At 41.4% G+C, this 18,665-nt stretch overlaps 1 protein-coding gene across 1 annotated transcript in view; it reads left to right on the forward strand.

The window, feature by feature from the left end:
- The first annotated feature begins 2,409 nt into the window (after positions 1–2,409).
- Positions 2,410–18,665, forward strand: part of DRC12 (dynein regulatory complex subunit 12 homolog) — a 60,247-nt gene continuing 43,991 nt past the window's right edge. The window contains exon 1 of the mRNA XM_082274554.1: positions 2,410–2,490. The gene's annotated coding sequence lies outside the window, so the exon portion shown is untranslated. The remainder of the gene's footprint in view (positions 2,491–18,665) is intronic.

Here is an 18,665-nt window from a genome sequence, read left to right on the forward strand (position 1 = left end):
CGCAATGTCGCAGTCCCACAAAAAAAATCGCAGATCGTCGCTAGATCACCGCCATTACTAGTTAAAAAAAGAACAATAAAAATTACATAAATTTCCCATAGTTAGTAGCTGCGATAACTTTTGCGCAAACGAATCAAAATACGCCTATTGCGATTTTTTTTACCAAACATATGTAGCAGAAAACAAATTGGCCTAAAATGTAAAAAAATTTAGATTTTTACCTTTTTTGGGGGGAATTTCATGTAAAAAATGTGAAAAATATTGTTATTTTTTCAAAATTGTCGCTCTTTTTTTGTTTATAGCGCAAAAAGTAAAAATCGCACAGGTGATCAAATACCACCAAAAGAAAGCTCTATTTGTGGGGGAAAAAAGACATAAATTAAATGTTGGTACAGCATCGCACGACCGCGCAATTGTCCATTAAAGTAACGCAGTGCCGAATCGCAAAATATGACCTGGTCAGGAATGGGGTAAAATCTTCCGGTCTTAAAGCGGTTAAAAATAAGCTCATTGAGAATTTTTTTGTCAAAGACATGTAGCTAAATACATTTGGGCCTAAATATATGACAATAATTGAATATATTGGATATTTTTTACATGTCAAATTAGAAAAATATTGTATTTTTTCAAAATTGGCGCTCTTTTTTATTAATATCGCAAAAAATAAAAAGCGCAGAGGTGATTAAATACCACCAAAAGAAAGCTCTGTTTGTGGAAAAAAAAAGGACGTACATTTTGTTTGGGTACGGCGTTGCATGACCGCGCAATTGTCAGTTAAAGTCGCACAGTGCCAAGTTGCAAAAAGTGGCCTGGACGTAAAGCAGAAAATCCTCCGGTCCTAAAGTGGTTAATTATGAGTCAAACAGTGCTCTCCCAGCTGTGTATGGATAATCAGTCATCCAGGTTCACTACTTTCCACCAGGGCTTTTGAATATACTTTAACCACTTGCCTGCCGGGCACTTAAACCCCCATCCTGCCCAGGCCGATTTTCGGCTTTCAGCGTTGTCGCACTTTGAATGACAATTGCGCGGTCATGCAACGCTGTACCCAAATTACATTTTAATCATTTTTTTTCAAACAAATAGAGCTTTCTTTTGGTAGTATTTAATCACCCCTGGGGTTTTTATTTTTTGCTGAACAAACAAAAAAGACCGAAAATTTTGAAAAAAAACAAAACAGTTTTAATAGTTTGTTATAAAAGTTTGCAATCAGGTAATTTTTCTGCTCTATTGATGTGCTCTGATGAGGCGGCACTGATAGGCTGCACTGATGGGCACTGATATGCTGCACTGATGGGCACTGATAGGCTGCACTGATGGGCACTGATATGCTGCACTGATGGACACTGATAGACTGCACTGATGGGCACTGATAAGGCAGCACTGATAAGGTAGCACTGATGGGCACTGATAAGGCAGCACTGGTGGGCACTGATGTATGGCATTGATGGGCAGCACTGATGGGTGGCATTAATGGGCACTGATATGTGGCACTGATAGGCACTGGTAGGTGACACTGATGGGCAGCATTAAAGATGGGGCACTAGTTGGCACTGATAGGTGGCACTGGTGGGCATTGATAGGTGGCACTGGTGGGCACTGGTAGGTGGCACTAACCTGCACTGGTAGGTGGCACTAACCTGCACTGGTAGGTGGCACTGACCTGCACTTGTAGGTGGCACTGGTAGGTGGCACAGGTGGGCACACATGAGGCAGCAGTGTCTTTCCTCTTTGGGACTGATGTCCCTCTGACAGCAGCGGTGATCAGCTTTTCATTTTTTCTTCCTCATGCTGTCAGTGTGAGGAAGAAAAAAAGCAGATTACCGACTCTGTTTACATCATGTGATCAGCCGTCATTGGCTGAAAGCTGATCACGTGGTAAGGGGCCGGGACGGGCCCCTTACTCAGATCTGTGATCAGCAGAGCCTCATGAACTCGTTGATCACAAAGCGAGCCGCGCGCCCCGCAGGGAGCGCGCAGGCAGCTCATGCACGGGTGGATGTAAATGGATGCCCTCCTGGCAATATAGCCCGTCTTTTGGCTATAGCGCGGGCAGGAACAGGTTAAAAAGGATCTATGATTACAGCTATTGTAAAGCCTAAATGTAACATATTACTTTTTTATGGTAAATATGTGTGTTATATCAAAACTAGGGACTGAAAACAAAAGACTGTCCCTGGAAACTAAGGACAGTTGGCAACTAAGCATACGATTCTGAATGTGTGAATACAATTCATTTAATAAATAAAAAATAACTTTACTCTTTCTTTGGGCTGCAATGTTTTTTGTTTTTTTCTTTTCCTGTTTTTACTCCATCACCATTAGGTTGTTAGGCTTCCTTGGTTTCCATAGCAGAGTCCTAACAATGCTTCTCCTGTACCTGCATTGGTCAGCCTGTGAGAGGTGTGGACTGATATCATGAAATCCTGAGCTGCTTGTGCTGCCTGCCATTCTCCTCTCACTCCTTCCTAAGCAACAACTATACCCCTGGTGAGTTATTGTTATAAAGCCTATATAATCCTATTATGAAGCATGCTGATAGCTGTTCCTGCTGCTTACCTAACTTTAAAGATATTTTAAGGTCCCTTATGATTTTTATTGTTTTATTCAATCATTTGTTTTCAAAGAGTGCAAGGAGGTTTTTTTGGATCATCTCAAACCCAGCATGTCTAAAAGTTACTAAAGATGTGTGTGTAAAATTTTCCAAGAGTGCCCACTTAGTGTATATATATATATATATATATATATATATATATATATATATATATATATACTCAGTGTTGGGGAAGTTACTCAAAAAATGTAACTAGTTACTAGTTACTTCTGTAAATTGTAACGAGATTACTTTACTAGTTACTGCATTTGAAAAGTAACTTCACTACTTATTACTTTACTTTCCTCTTTCTTAATTGACCGTGTAGAAGAAGATACATGACACTCTTTCTGCATAGAGTTTATTGTATAAACACAGGCTTTGGGAAAAATGAGAACAAAACCTGAAAAAACAGAATAAAACATAAAGTGCAACAAAAAGTCATAAACTTCATCCCTCTCTATTCTTCGAAATAACGATTGTATCACACGGCTTGGGTAACGCAGGAAAGCGCGTTCCTATAGCCTAGTAAAGTAGTGTAGTTACTTCCTATAGCCTAGTAAAGTAGTGTGGTTACCTCCTATAGCCTAGTAAAGTAGTGTGGTTACCTCCTATAGCCTAGTAAAGTAGTGTGGTTAACTCCTATAGCCTAGTAAAGTAGTGTAGTTACCTCCTATAGCCTAGTAAAGTAGTGTAGTTACCTCCTATAGCCTAGTAAAGTAGTGTAGTTACCTCCTATAGCCTAGTAAAGTAGTGTAGTTACCTCCTATAGCCTAGTAAAGTAGTGTAGTTACCTCCTATAGCCTAGTAAAGTAGTGTGGTTACCTCCTATAGCCTAGTAAAGTAGTGAAGTTACCTCCTATAGCCTAGTAAAGTAGTGTAGTTACCTCCTATAGCCTAGTAAAGTAGTGTAGTTACCTCCTATAGCCTAGTAAAGTAGTGTAGTTACCTCCTATAGCCTAGTAAAGTAGTGTAGTTACCTCCTATAGCCTAGTAAAGTAGTGTAGTTACCTCCTATAGCCTAGTAAAGTAGTGTAGTTACCTCCTATAGCCTAGTAAAGTAGTGTAGTTACCTCCTATAGCCTAGTAAAGTAGTGTAGTTACCTCCTATAGCCTAGTAAAGTAGTGTGGTTACCTCCTATAGCCTAGTAAAGTAGTGTAGTTACCTCCTATAGCCTAGTAAAGTAGTGAAGTTACCTCCTATAGCCTAGTAAAGTAGTGTAGTTACCTCCTATAGCCTAGTAAAGTAGTGAAGTTACCTCCTATAGCCTAGTAAAGTAGTGTAGTTACCTCCTATAGCCTAGTAAAGTAGTGAAGTTACCTCCTATAGCCTAGTAAAGTAGTGTAGTTACCTCCTATAGCCTAGTAAAGTAGTGTAGTTACCTCCTATAGCCTAGTAAAGTAGTGAAGTTACCTCCTATAGCCTAGTAAAGTAGTGAAGTTACCTCCTATAGCCTAGTAAAGTAGTGTGGTTACCTCCTATAGCCTAGTAAAGTAGTGAAGTTACCTCCAATAGCCTAGTAAAGTAGTGAAGTTACCTCCTATAGCCTAGTAAAGTAGTGTAGTTACCTCCTATAGCCTAGTAAAGTAGTGAAGTTACCTCCTATAGCCTAGTAAAGTAGTGTGGTTACCTCCTATAGCCTAGTAAAGTAGTGAAGTTACCTCCAATAGCCTAGTAAAGTAGTGAAGTTACCTCCTATAGCCTAGTAAAGTAGTGTAGTTACCTCCTATAGCCTAGTAAAGTAGTGTAGTTACCTCCTATAGCCTAGTAAAGTAGTGAAGTTACCTCCTATAGCCTAGTAAAGTAGTGTAGTTACCTCCTATAGCCTAGTAAAGTAGTGTAGTTACCTCCTATAGCCTAGTAAAGTAGTGAAGTTACCTCCTATAGCCTAGTAAAGTAGTGTGGTTACCTCCTATAGCCTAGTAAAGTAGTGTGGTTACCTCCTATAGCCTAGTAAAGTAGTGAAGTTACCTCCTATAGCCTAGTAAAGTAGTGAAGTTACCTCCTATAGCCTAGTAAAGTAGTGTAGTTACCTCCTATAGCCTAGTAAAGTAGTGTAGTTACCTCCTATAGCCTAGTAAAGTAGTGAAGTTACCTCCTATAGCCTAGTAAAGTAGTGTGGTTACCTCCTATAGCCTAGTAAAGTAGTGTAGTTACCTCCTATAGCCTAGTAAAGTAGTGAAGTTACCTCCTATAGCCTAGTAAAGTAGTGAAGTTACCTCCTATAGCCTAGTAAAGTAGTGTAGTTACCTCCTATAGCCTAGTAAAGTAGTGAAGTTACCTCCTATAGCCTAGTAAAGTAGTGAAGTTACCTCCTATAGCCTAGTAAAGTAGTGTGGTTACCTCCTATAGCCTAGTAAAGTAGTGTGGTTACCTCCTATAGCCTAGTAAAGTAGTGAAGTTACCTCCTATAGCCTAGTAAAGTAGTGAAGTTACCTCCTATAGCCTAGTAAAGTAGTGTAGTTACCTCCTATAGCCTAGTAAAGTAGTGTAGTTACCTCCTATAGCCTAGTAAAGTAGTGAAGTTACCTCCTATAGCCTAGTAAAGTAGTGTGGTTACCTCCTATAGCCTAGTAAAGTAGTGTGGTTACCTCCTATAGCCTAGTAAAGTAGTGTAGTTACCTCCTATAGCCTAGTAAAGTAGTGAAGTTACCTCCTATAGCCTAGTAAAGTAGTGTAGTTACCTCCTATAGCCTAGTAAAGTAGTGTAGTTACCTCCTATAGCCTAGTAAAGTAGTGAAGTTACCTCCTATAGCCTAGTAAAGTAGTGAAGTTACCTCCTATAGCCTAGTAAAGTAGTGTGGTTACCTCCTATAGCCTAGTAAAGTAGTGAAGTTACCTCCAATAGCCTAGTAAAGTAGTGAAGTTACCTCCTATAGCCTAGTAAAGTAGTGTAGTTACCTCCTATAGCCTAGTAAAGTAGTGAAGTTACCTCCTATAGCCTAGTAAAGTAGTGTGGTTACCTCCTATAGCCTAGTAAAGTAGTGAAGTTACCTCCAATAGCCTAGTAAAGTAGTGAAGTTACCTCCTATAGCCTAGTAAAGTAGTGTAGTTACCTCCTATAGCCTAGTAAAGTAGTGTAGTTACCTCCTATAGCCTAGTAAAGTAGTGAAGTTACCTCCTATAGCCTAGTAAAGTAGTGTAGTTACCTCCTATAGCCTAGTAAAGTAGTGTAGTTACCTCCTATAGCCTAGTAAAGTAGTGAAGTTACCTCCTATAGCCTAGTAAAGTAGTGTGGTTACCTCCTATAGCCTAGTAAAGTAGTGTGGTTACCTCCTATAGCCTAGTAAAGTAGTGAAGTTACCTCCTATAGCCTAGTAAAGTAGTGAAGTTACCTCCTATAGCCTAGTAAAGTAGTGTAGTTACCTCCTATAGCCTAGTAAAGTAGTGTAGTTACCTCCTATAGCCTAGTAAAGTAGTGAAGTTACCTCCTATAGCCTAGTAAAGTAGTGTGGTTACCTCCTATAGCCTAGTAAAGTAGTGTAGTTACCTCCTATAGCCTAGTAAAGTAGTGAAGTTACCTCCTATAGCCTAGTAAAGTAGTGTGGTTACCTCCTATAGCCTAGTAAAGTAGTGTAGTTACCTCCTATAGCCTAGTAAAGTAGTGAAGTTACCTCCTATAGCCTAGTAAAGTAGTGTGGTTACCTCCTATAGCCTAGTAAAGTAGTGTAGTTACCTCCTATAGCCTAGTAAAGTAGTGAAGTTACCTCCTATAGCCTAGTAAAGTAGTGAAGTTACCTCCTATAGCCTAGTAAAGTAGTGTAGTTACCTCCTATAGCCTAGTAAAGTAGTGTAGTTACCTCCTATAGCCTAGTAAAGTAGTGAAGTTACCTCCTATAGCCTAGTAAAGTAGTGTGGTTACCTCCTATAGCCTAGTAAAGTAGTGTAGTTACCTCCTATAGCCTAGTAAAGAAGGGAAGTTACCTCCTATAGCCTAGTAAAGTAGTGTAGTTACCTCCTATAGCCTAGTAAAGTAGTGAAGTTACCTCCTATAGCCTAGTAAAGTAGTGTGGTTACCTCCTATAGCCTAGTAAAGTAGTGTAGTTACCTCCTATAGCCTAGTAAAGTAGTGAAGTTACCTCCTATAGCCTAGTAAAGTAGTGAAGTTACCTCCTATAGCCTAGTAAAGTAGTGTAGTTACCTCCTATAGCCTAGTAAAGTAGTGAAGTTACCTCCTATAGCCTAGTAAAGTAGTGAAGTTACCTCCTATAGCCTAGTAAAGTAGTGTGGTTACCTCCTATAGCCTAGTAAAGTAGTGTGGTTACCTCCTATAGCCTAGTAAAGTAGTGAAGTTACCTCCTATAGCCTAGTAAAGTAGTGAAGTTACCTCCTATAGCCTAGTAAAGTAGTGTAGTTACCTCCTATAGCCTAGTAAAGTAGTGTAGTTACCTCCTATAGCCTAGTAAAGTAGTGAAGTTACCTCCTATAGCCTAGTAAAGTAGTGTGGTTACCTCCTATAGCCTAGTAAAGTAGTGTGGTTACCTCCTATAGCCTAGTAAAGTAGTGTAGTTACCTCCTATAGCCTAGTAAAGTAGTGAAGTTACCTCCTATAGCCTAGTAAAGTAGTGTGGTTACCTCCTATAGCCTAGTAAAGTAGTGTAGTTACCTCCTATAGCCTAGTAAAGTAGTGAAGTTACCTCCTATAGCCTAGTAAAGTAGTGTGGTTACCTCCTATAGCCTAGTAAAGTAGTGAAGTTACCTCCTATAGCCTAGTAAAGTAGTGAAGTTACCTCCTATAGCCTAGTAAAGTAGTGTAGTTACCTCCTATAGCCTAGTAAAGTAGTGAAGTTACCTCCTATAGCCTAGTAAAGTAGTGTAGTTACCTCCTATAGCCTAGTAAAGTAGTGTGGTTACCTCCTATAGCCTAGTAAAGTAGTGAAGTTACCTCCTATAGCCTAGTAAAGTAGTGTAGTTACCTCCTATAGCCTAGTAAAGTAGTGTAGTTACCTCCTATAGCCTAGTAAAGTAGTGTAGTTACCTCCTATAGCCTAGTAAAGTAGTGAAGTTACCTCCTATAGCCTAGTAAAGTAGTGTGGTTACCTCCTATAGCCTAGTAAAGTAGTGTAGTTACCTCCTATAGCCTAGTAAAGTAGTGAAGTTACCTCCTATAGCCTAGTAAAGTAGTGTGGTTACCTCCTATAGCCTAGTAAAGTAGTGTAGTTACCTCCTATAGCCTAGTAAAGTAGTGAAGTTACCTCCTATAGCCTAGTAAAGTAGTGTGGTTACCTCCTATAGCCTAGTAAAGTAGTGTAGTTACCTCCTATAGCCTAGTAAAGTAGTGAAGTTACCTCCTATAGCCTAGTAAAGTAGTGAAGTTACCTCCTATAGCCTAGTAAAGTAGTGTAGTTACCTCCTATAGCCTAGTAAAGTAGTGTAGTTACCTCCTATAGCCTAGTAAAGTAGTGAAGTTACCTCCTATAGCCTAGTAAAGTAGTGTGGTTACCTCCTATAGCCTAGTAAAGTAGTGTAGTTACCTCCTATAGCCTAGTAAAGAAGGGAAGTTACCTCCTATAGCCTAGTAAAGTAGTGTAGTTACCTCCTATAGCCTAGTAAAGTAGTGAAGTTACCTCCTATAGCCTAGTAAAGTAGTGTGGTTACCTCCTATAGCCTAGTAAAGTAGTGTAGTTACCTCCTATAGCCTAGTAAAGTAGTGAAGTTACCTCCTATAGCCTAGTAAAGTAGTGAAGTTACCTCCTATAGCCTAGTAAAGTAGTGTAGTTACCTCCTATAGCCTAGTAAAGTAGTGAAGTTACCTCCTATAGCCTAGTAAAGTAGTGAAGTTACCTCCTATAGCCTAGTAAAGTAGTGTGGTTACCTCCTATAGCCTAGTAAAGTAGTGTGGTTACCTCCTATAGCCTAGTAAAGTAGTGAAGTTACCTCCTATAGCCTAGTAAAGTAGTGAAGTTACCTCCTATAGCCTAGTAAAGTAGTGTAGTTACCTCCTATAGCCTAGTAAAGTAGTGTAGTTACCTCCTATAGCCTAGTAAAGTAGTGAAGTTACCTCCTATAGCCTAGTAAAGTAGTGTGGTTACCTCCTATAGCCTAGTAAAGTAGTGAAGTTACCTCCTATAGCCTAGTAAAGTAGTGTAGTTACCTCCTATAGCCTAGTAAAGTAGTGTAGTTACCTCCTATAGCCTAGTAAAGTAGTGAAGTTACCTCCTATAGCCTAGTAAAGTAGTGTGGTTACCTCCTATAGCCTAGTAAAGTAGTGTGGTTACCTCCTATAGCCTAGTAAAGTAGTGTAGTTACCTCCTATAGCCTAGTAAAGTAGTGAAGTTACCTCCTATAGCCTAGTAAAGTAGTGTGGTTACCTCCTATAGCCTAGTAAAGTAGTGTAGTTACCTCCTATAGCCTAGTAAAGTAGTGAAGTTACCTCCTATAGCCTAGTAAAGTAGTGTGGTTACCTCCTATAGCCTAGTAAAGTAGTGAAGTTACCTCCTATAGCCTAGTAAAGTAGTGAAGTTACCTCCTATAGCCTAGTAAAGTAGTGTAGTTACCTCCTATAGCCTAGTAAAGTAGTGAAGTTACCTCCTATAGCCTAGTAAAGTAGTGTGGTTACCTCCTATAGCCTAGTAAATTAGTGAAGTTACCTCCTATAGCCTAGTAAAGTAGTGAAGTTACCTCCTATAGCCTAGTAAAGTAGTGTGGTTACCTCCTATAGCCTAGTAAAGTAGTGAAGTTACCTCCTATAGCCTAGTAAAGTAGTGTAGTTACCTCCTATAGCCTAGTAAAGTAGTGTAGTTACCTCCTATAGCCTAGTAAAGTAGTGTAGTTACCAATATTAGTATTGTAACTAGTTACTTTACTTTGTTACCAAAAAAAGTAATGTAGTTACTGTAATCAGTTACTTTGTAACTAGTTACCCCCAACACTGTATATACTGTATATATACATATACACTCACCGGCCACTTTATTAGGTACACCTTGCTAGTACCAGGTTGGACCCCCTTTTGCCTTCAGAACTGCCTAAATTCTTAATTCTTCATAACAAGGTGTTGGAAACATTCCTCAGAGATTTTGGTCCGTATTGACATGATAGCATTTTACAGTTGCTGCAGATTTGTTGCCTGCACATCCATGATGCAAATCTCCCATTCCACCACATCCCAAAATTGCTCTATTGGATTGAGATCTGGTGACTGTGGAGGCCATTGGAGTACAGTGCCCTCATTGTCATGTTCAAGAAACCAGTGGTGAGATGATTTGAGCTTTTTGATATGTTGCCTTATTCTGCTGGAAGGAGCCATCAGAAGATGGGTACACTGTAGTCATAAAGGGATGGACATGGTCAGCAACAATACTCGTGGCATTTAGATGATCCTCAATTGGTACTAAGGAGCCGAAAGTGTGCCAAGAAAATATTCCCCACCATTACATCACCAGCTTAAACCGTTGATACAAGGCAGGATGGATCCATACTTTCATGTTGTTTATGCTAAATTCTGACCCTATCATCTGAATGTCGCTGCTAAAATCGAGACCCATCAGACCAGGCAAATATTTTTCCAATATTCTATTGTCCAATATTGGTGAGCCTGTGCGAATTATAGCCTAAAGCCTCGTACACACGCAACAAATTTCCACCGACCGGTCATCCGTCTTTTGTCCAGAGTGGTGTCTGTTGGTTGGAATGTGCTCTAGACTGCACACAAATTTTCCCGCCCGACAAAATTCTACTTCAGAAGTGATGTCATGTGTTGGATTGCTTTGTATGTCTTCTTTCATCTCTGAGCATGCCTAGTCTTGCTCATAAGATTTTTCCCCATCAAAATCTGTACTAATGAGACGAAAATCGGACGTGTTTTGACGGAGGACAAAAATTTTAATGCCTGCACATCAGGATTTTGTCAGCCGAAAAGTCGGAGTCGGCTGTCGAAAGCACCATACTAACAATCCGAAAATCGGCAGATCGGTCGTCGGACGAAATTTCCCTTTCCGAATTTCTTCTCATGTGTATGGGGCTTTAGTTTCTTGCTCTTAGCTGACTGAAGGGGCACCCGGTGTGGTCTTCTGCTGCTGTAGCCCATCTGCTTCAAAGGTTTGGTGTGTTGTGCATTCATAGATGGTATTCTGCATACCTTGGTTGTTACGAGGGTTTTTTTTTAGTTACTGTTGCCTTTCTAACATCTCAAACCAGTCTGCTTATTCTCTTCTGACCTCTGATTTTAACAAGGCATTTTCATCCACACAACTGCAGCTCATTGGATATTTTCTCTTTCTCATACCTCTGCAAACCCTAGAGATGGTTGTGCTTGAAATTCACAGTAGATCAGCAGTTTTTGAAATACTCAGACCAGCCCGTCTGGCACCAACAACCGCGCCACGTTGAGAATCCATTAAATCCCATTTCTTCCTCATTCTGATGCTCAGTTTGAACTTCAGCAACTCATCTTTACCACGTCTAGATGCATTGAGTTGCTGCCATGTGATTGGCTGATTACCAATTTGTGTTACCAAACAATTAAACAGGTGTACCTAATAAAGTGGCCAGTGAGTGTTTATATATATATATATATATATATAGATATATACTCTGTTGAAAAAAATTAAAGGAACACTTTTTAATCAGAGTATAGCATCAAGTCAATTAAACTCCTAGGATAGTGACCTGGTCAGTTAAGTAGCAGAGGGGGTTGTTAATTAGTTTCAGCTGCTTTGCTGTTAATGAAATTAATAACAGGTGCACTAGATGGGCAGCAATGAGACGACCTCCAAAATAGGAATATTTTTACAGGTGAAGGCCACTGACATTTTTTTTCCCTACTCATCTTTTCTGACTATTTTTCACTAGTTTTGCATTTGGCTAGGGTCAGTGTCACTACTGATAGCATGGGGCGATACCTGGATGCTATAGAGGTTGCACAGGCAGTCCAACTCCTCCAGGATGGCATATCAATATGTGCCATTGCCAGAAGGTTTGCTGTGTCTCCCAGCACAGTCTCAAGAGCATGGAGGAGATTCCAGTAGACAGGCAGATACTATAGGAGAGCTGGAGGGGCCGTAGAAAGCCCTTAAAGTGGAGTTCCACCCTAAAATGATACTTACCTCCATCTTCTCGCTCCGGGTCACCTGAAAAACAAATGGATAATCGCATTTTTTTTTTTTTTTTTACTTACCTCGTAGAGAAGAAAATATACTTACCTTACTTCCCTCTTCCTCCCCTCGGCGGCCACGGCCCGTCGTCACTTCCTGGCTTTGCAATGATTCCTGGGAGCTGAACGTCATCGCTTCCAGGAATCAATGCGCCTGCACCGGCCCCGACGTAAGTTCCGGGGCGCGTGCGTCATTCCCTTCTAAACAGCTTCTGGGCATGCCCAGAAGCTGTGGAGGGATGACGCGCGCGCACCGGAAGTGACGGCGGGGCCGGCGCAGTGCATCCTGGGACCGAAGAAGATGGAATAGGACGCAGAAGAGGATCTCGCTGGCTTCAAGCTGCCCACACCTGAGATGGCAGCGCTGGACAATACATTTTCAAGGTAAGTATTTCTTCTAAGAGGGCTGCGGGCTTCCCCGCCTGCCCACTAGGGTTACTCTGCGGGTATGGGTGGCAGCGCGCCAGCGCTTTCTGAGCCCTACCACGTGGTCCCCCGTGTGCCCCCTATGGGGGAACCCCAACCTACAACATCTATGGTCCTTGCAAGACCCTCAGTTGTGGGCTAGGCATGAGGTGCGGACTCTCCGGGATGTGTGCCCGGCGGGTTCCGTCCTCCCTTTTGCTGATCTCCGTCGGACGCGGGGTCTGCCGAGATGGATGTATTTTCGGTACCTCCAGCTGTGGCATGCTCTCCGGGCCCAGTTTCCTGAGGGTTTGACCCTGGAGATGGACCCGGTCGAGGAATTATTGGCTCATGAGGTGGTGACCAAACCGCTCTCATCCCTTTACCTTACGCTGCAGTGCACTCACGCTCCCCGTATGGACAAGCTCTGGGACCTCTGGAGGGGGGATATCCCTGACCTGGATAGAGAGGAATGGGAAGATTGCTTTGAGGCTGGTACTAAATTAATGATATCTGCCAGGGACAGACTGATTCAGACCAAGTTCTTGCACAGAATCTACTATACCCCCCAGAGACTACATAGGATCTTCCCCCAGAGATCTCCGAATTGCCCGCGTTGTCTGACCTCGGAGGGGACCTTCTTGCATATATTTTGGGAATGCCCTGTGATAGCGCAATTCTGGGTGCAGGTTTTTGATGTTATTAATCACAGACTGGGTCTGGCTCTCCTGGTCTCACCAGCGCTGGCCCTACTGGGTATTGTGGATGATGATCAGAGGCCTAGACCCACGAAACTGCTCATCGGTTATCTGCTGTACTATGCTAAGAGGGAAATAATTTTGAAATGGATTGCCCCCTCCCCCCCTCGTTAATCTCCTGGGAACGCTCCATTGATGCTGTCCTACCACTGTATAAATTAACCTATATGTTGCGAAATTGTCCTAAGAAGTTTGACAGGGTTTGGCAGCCTTGGTTGGCACCTATGAGTTAGGTGCGGTGGCCGACCCTGGTTCTGCTTGGGGTGTTCCCGGGTGGAGGTGCGGAGGGAGGGCTGAATGGTTTTTCTCTCTCCTACATGAATGTCTTGTATTGCTGCGGATTAATTGCTCAATACTGTATTTCCTGTTGACCTGTTCTGTATCTGTTATATTTGTACATGTGTCTTTCCACTTTATTCAATAAAGGAACCGTTTGAATTGTAAAAAAAAAAAAGTATTTCTTCTAAAAGGTAAGTGCAACCCGGGACAGATCAGAGGCTAGCCATTGTGGAATGTACTAGCCCTGACTGTCCCAGGGGTATTTTTATTAAAAAGTATTACCAGGGTGGAACTCCGCTTTAACCCATCAGCAAGACCGGTATCTGTTCCTTTTTGCAAGGAGGAACAGGATGAGCACTGTCAGAGCCCTATTTAATTACCTCCAGCAGGCCACTGGTGTGAATGTGTCTGACCAAACAATCAGAAACAGAATTTATGATGGTGGCCTGAGGGCCGGACGTCCTCTAATGGGCCCTGTGCTCACTGCCTGGCACCGTAGAGCTCAATTGGTATTTGCCATTGAACACCAGAATTGGTAGGTCAGCCACTGGTGCCCTGTGCTTTTCACAGATGAGAGCAGGTTCACCCTAAACATGTGACAGACGCTGAAGGGTCTGGAGAAGCCGTAGAGAACGTTATGCTGCCTGTAACATCGTTCAGCATGACCGGTTTGGCGGTGGGTCAGTGATGGTCTGGGGAGGCATATTCATGGAGGGATGCACAGACCTCTACAGGCTAGACAATGGCACCCTCACTGCCATTAGGTATCGGGATAAAATCCTTGGACCCATTGTCAGACCCTCTGCCAGTGAAGTGGGTCCTGGGTTCCTCCTGGCCTTATGTGGTGGAGGATGAAGGAATTATTACCATTGAATGGCCCCCACGCTCACCTGACCTAAATCCAATAGAACACCTCTGAGACATTATGTTTCAGACCATCCGACACCACCAGGCTACACTAGTCTGTTCAGGAGCTCAGTGATGTCCTGGTCCAGATCTAGGAGAAAATACCCCAGGACACCATCCATCATCTCATTAGGAGCCTGCCCCGACGTTGTCAGGCATGCATACAAGCACGTGGGGGCCATACAAACTATTGAGTACCATTTTGAGTTGCTGTAATGAAATTTCAGCAAAATGGACTAGCCTGCTGCATCATTTTTTCACTTTGATTTTCGGTGTGTCTTTGAATTCGGCCCCCTGTAATTTGATCATTTTAATTAACGTGGCATCCTTTCATTCCTAACACATCACCCAGTCCATATCAGTATAGATGTCCAGCATGATAATTTTTCCCCATTGAGATCTGGTAGGTTTTCAAAGTGTTCACAAAAGTGTATATACACACAAACACACATACACACCAGCAAATATTAAATTAAAAAAATAAATTAAATAAATAATTAAATTACAGCTTTGTGAATAAGTCACCTGTCGTTCCATGACCAATGCCATTTTTGAAGCATGTGTGTATTTGTTGTCACTTTTGCAGACTTCTTCATATTTCCCAGTATTTCTTCTGACCAACGATACATTTATCTTGTAGTGGCCAATCAGCCTGGGTGAAGCACATGTGCGCTCTGCCAATATATACAGGTATATCTCATAAAATCAGAATATCTTCAAAAAGTTAATGTATTTCAGTAATTCAGTTCAAAAAGTGAAACTCATATATTTTATATATATAGATGCGATACATGCAGAGTTATATATTTATTTATTATATATTTCAACCATTTCTTTCTTCTGTGGCATTGCTGAGGTGTAATGGAAGCCCAGGTTGCTTTTATAGCGGCCTTCAGCTCATCTGCGTTGTTGGGTCTGGTGTCTCTCATCTTCCTCTTGACAATACCCCACAGATTCTCTATGGGGTTTGGGTCAGGCAAGTTTGCTGGTCAATAAAGCACAGTAATACTATGATCATTAAACCAGGTATTGGTACTTTTGCCAGCGTGGGCAGGTGCCAAGTCCTTCTGGAAAATGAAATCAGCATCTCCATACATGTATATATTGGTGTGAGTCTCGCGCTGTCTGGGGGATGTATACGTGGTAGCTCCCTTAATGCTGCATGTAACGATTCTGTAAACCATACAGTATAAATATATAGTGAAGGGGGAGGAGTACTGCGCTTCAGGGGAGTAGTATAAATCAATAAATACTAAATATTAATAAAAACCAATAATAAATATGTGATGGTGGCAATTCTATTCAAGTGTCTTCTACAGATTGTGAGTGTATTTCTAAAATAATCAATGAGTCTTTATAAATTTCTCCTAAAATTATACATATAAAGTGCCCAGTGCTTACAAACTTAGTGAAAGGGAAAAATTTAAAAAAGATAAAAAAATATAAATCACTGTACTTTCAAGTAAATAGAAAAATAGTAAATAGAATAATTTCAATAAGTGACATAGTAAAAAAACTCATAGTAATTGACAGTAAAGTGTTCAGTGCTCAATAAATAAACAGGTGAGTGCTCTTATTTCACAATCTCTGCGTTTTTAGTCTTTATAAAGTGCTTAGAGTGTCTAAATTATAAAAAATATAAATAGTATCTTTCTGATTCCGGGTGTTGAACCTCCACCTCACACCGTGTGAAAATCGGGGTGCTTCTTCTCACTTATTGCCCCTAAGGGCGTGCTAACTGCTCACCTCAATTTCTATAGTCATGCGCCTCTTGGTTATACAGAAGTTTCACTCCTCTCCTTCCTTATACTATAATCAAGGGATGATGGTCACCTCTGCTGCATGGATCGGGGTATACGTCCTCCAGGAGTCCCACAAATCTCAAAGTAAGATACTCACATAGTGCAATATTGCCATAGTAAAACGGTTTTATTTAAATAAAATCAAATGCACTTACAAACAAACGTGGTTTGCTAAGCTTTTAGCTGGGTACAGGTAATTGCGGACCTTGCTTCCGCATTTACGACGTCACTTCCGGTGCTCTGCACAGCATCCCCATAAAGCTGGTCAGCAGAAGTAAACATGAAGTGCTCTAGAATTTCCTGGTAGAGGGCTGCGCTGACTTTGGACTTGATAAACCACGGTGGACCAACACCACATAACATGGCTCCCCAAATCATCACGGACTGTGAAACATTTTGCATTTTACTTGGTCCCAGAGTCTGGAGGAAGAGTGGAGAGGCACAGAATCCAAGTTGCATGAGGTCCAGTGTGAAGTTTCCACAGTCAGTGATAATTTGGGGAGCCATGTCATCTGCTGATGTTGGTCCACTGCGTTTTATCAAGTCCAAAGTCAGCGCAGCCCTCTACTAGGAAATTCTAAAGCACCTAATGCTTCTCTCTGCTGACCAGCTTCATGGGGATGCTGATTTCATTTTCCAGCAGGACTTGGCATCTGCCCACACTGGCAAAAGTACCAATACCTGGTTTAATGATCATGGTATCACTGTGCTTGATTGGCCAGCAAACTCGCCTGACCTAATCCCTATAGAGAATATGTGGGGGTATTGTCAAGAGGAAGATAAGAGACACCAGACCCAACAATGCAGATGATCTGAAAGCCTCTATCAAAGAAACCTGTACTTCCATAACATCTCAGCAGTGCCACAGGCTAATCGCCTCCATGCCACGCCGCATTAATGCAGTATTTCATGCAAAAGGAGCCCCGACCAAGTATTGAGTGCATACTGTACTGTACGTGGATATACTTTTCAGTAAGCCAACATTTTATATTAAAAATCCTTTTTTTTTTTTTTTTTTTTGATTTTATGTTATATTCAAATTTTCTGAGATACTGAATTTTGGGTTTTCACTAGCTGTAAGAAAGAAATGCTTGAAATATATCACTCTGTGTGTAACGCATCTATATAAAATATATAAGTTTCAATTTTTCAATTGAATTACTGAAATAAATTACATTTTTGATGATATTCTTATTTTATGAGATGCACCTGTACGTACGTACGTATGTACAGTGCCTTGAAAAAGTATTCACACCCCCTGAAATTTTCTATATTTTGTCATGTTACAACCAAAATAGTAACTGTATTTTATTTCGATCTTATGTGATAGACAAACGCAACGTGGCACATCATTGTGAAGTAAAAGGAAAATGATAAATGTTTTTTTAATTTATTTACAAATAAATATCTAAAAAGTGTGGCATGCATTTGTTTTCAGCCCCCTTTACTCTGATACCCCTAACTAATAGAACCAATTGCCTGCAGAATGGAGCTAAATAATAAATAATATAAAGAAGCCTTTACACACTCACCATACCAGTGCAGCCAGTCAGTTTCCCTGAACGCCACCACAACAGTCCCAGTGAGACCATAAGGCCTCATTCACACAAGACGTATCAATGTGTACCCTGTGCAAGGGCCATATTTAGCTGCGAGAAAGCACTGGTGTTCCATGCATCCCCATGTAGGCAGTCCCATTCATGTCTATTGGGACACAGTGGCTACACAGTTCACAGCCGCTACTCCGCTAAGTCTTACATCTGTGTGAATTCAAGGCCTGAACACAGACAGATTGGGAACAGCCGCTGTGTCCCAATGGACATAGTATAAATGAGACTGCCTGCACTGGGGTGCATAACACGGCCTTTGCCTTACACATTGATACACCCCTGTAAACAAGGCCTAATTGCACATCCAGTTACAATGTTAGGCCCCATTCACACCAGCAGACTGATGGGGTCTGCCTGTCTGTTTTTCAGGTGGACCCGATCAGACCACCCATTGTTCTCTATAGAGCGGCGGACAACAGCAGGCATCCGGTCCACTAAAAACAAATGGATGGGGATATATTTGCCACCCATCCGGTGAATTGGATAGAGAAGAGAGGGCTGTGTCCATGCATGCTCTGCATAGGGGAGCGGAGCGGACACAGACCTGTCATTCACCTGCTCAGTGGGGATCAGCAGAGAGATCCCCCATTAAGCAGGCAGATCCACTTGACTAATTCTACTCCCTGCAAAAGGGGCCATACTGATGGCTGCCACACCAGTGACAATTTCACCAGACCAGTGCAGCCAGAAAGAGTGCCCCTGATCTCTGCTACATCAGTATAGTGTCACAAGAGGATAGAAACATGAAAAAATTAGAAAACAACGGGACTTTATAGGTGTTGACCTCCACCTTCAGTGCTACTAAGAATAGACATACATATCATAAAAAATATTGTGTTATTTAAATCCTAACAGTGATAGTTAAAAAATTTCAGTCATAAAAAAAATGACAAAATCAAATCCAGAAAATGATATTGCATATCATAGTAAATAACTCAAGGTAACACCACCCTCAAACTAAAGGAGTTCCTCCCCTCCCAAGTCTGCTGCATATCACAGTGTATGAAGAGGATAGGTCTCCTTCCAACGCGTTTCGCCTTATGGCTTCTTCAGGGGTGTTTATACAGAGAGGGATCAGGTGAGTTACTACAAAAGCAAAAAGCAAAAAGACAAACTAATACACAATATATTTCTTTATAATAAACTTTACAAATAATATTAAAATTTATTTCAACTTACAAAGATGAATTACACTTTCAGAGGGAGTTATGAATGCT

This window comes from Pelophylax lessonae (genome assembly GCF_965119305.1).
Source record: "Pelophylax lessonae genome assembly, chromosome: 12".
NCBI classification, from domain to species: domain Eukaryota; kingdom Metazoa; phylum Chordata; class Amphibia; order Anura; family Ranidae; genus Pelophylax; species Pelophylax lessonae.